We start from the raw sequence: 1,106 nt of genomic DNA, 5'->3' as shown, positions 1-1,106 counted from the left end.
AACACACACACACACACACACACACACACACACACACACACACACACACACAATCACTCGTCTATTAAGATTTCCTAAATAAAACGTACTCACACACATACACATAATATGTAGATAAAAACACACGCATAAACTCACTTAGAGTTAGAAATCACTAAAACTTTTTCAACACACAAAAAAGCGCACTTTCTTGTAAAAATACTCACACCTGCATGTAAAATACACACTTTGATAATGAAGTCTTAAAAATAGGGACATAAAGATAAAATGAGAGACAAAAAATAAAATAAAATGCGGTTATACAATATAAAATACAAAGAAAAGCCAAAAATCTAGTCCTTTCGCCTCCCCCACCCTCCTTTCTAGTCTCCCCTAACATTGTACATGTAATCTGAAAATGTCCACAATTATACAACAACTTCATGTATCATTCGTCAAACGTTAAAACGGGGAAAAACAATGGACATTCGTATAGAAATATCTCAATATTGGCAAAACATTTTGAACACAATAATATTATAAATTATATAGGCATTGGTTAATGAGAAATATATCTGGGCAATAAAGTTAAAACATGACTCCGGCGAATGAGAGTTTAAAAAAAAAAAAAGAGGTGAAAGTTGACAATGAAATAGCCCAGGATATTGACACTGTAATAAAAAGGTATGTATAATGATCATATGTACAATAGAGTCTATCTTATAATATATCCGAACTATTTTACAATACAGACTAGGAAAACTGTGTGATTTACAATCAAACTCAGCGGAAGGAAATTCTTTAAAAACTATTATCATTATAATAATAAATAGCATTTGTATAGCGCATATCCCCGCTTAACAACAGGTTCTATGCGCTTTACGCTATATTATTACCCCAGCAGACCATAGAACACTCCGAAACATTCTCAGCTTCCCGGGAAGCGTACAGTGCAAGCAGCTGATTAAGCGCTCAAGCACTAACAAACTGACAAGATCTTTCGCTGTCTATAGCCGGGTACCCATTTCCACCTGGGTGAAGTGAGGAAAATTCGTGTAAAGTGCCTTTCCCAAGGACACAACGTCGGGTCCCTGACGGGATTCGAATCCACGACCTAACGGTTGCGA

The sequence above is a fragment of the Aplysia californica genome, unplaced genomic scaffold (genome assembly GCF_000002075.1).
Source record: "Aplysia californica isolate F4 #8 unplaced genomic scaffold, AplCal3.0 scaffold00826, whole genome shotgun sequence".
NCBI classification, from domain to species: Eukaryota; Metazoa; Mollusca; class Gastropoda; order Aplysiida; family Aplysiidae; genus Aplysia; species Aplysia californica.
This window is presented reverse-complemented; position numbering follows the sequence as displayed.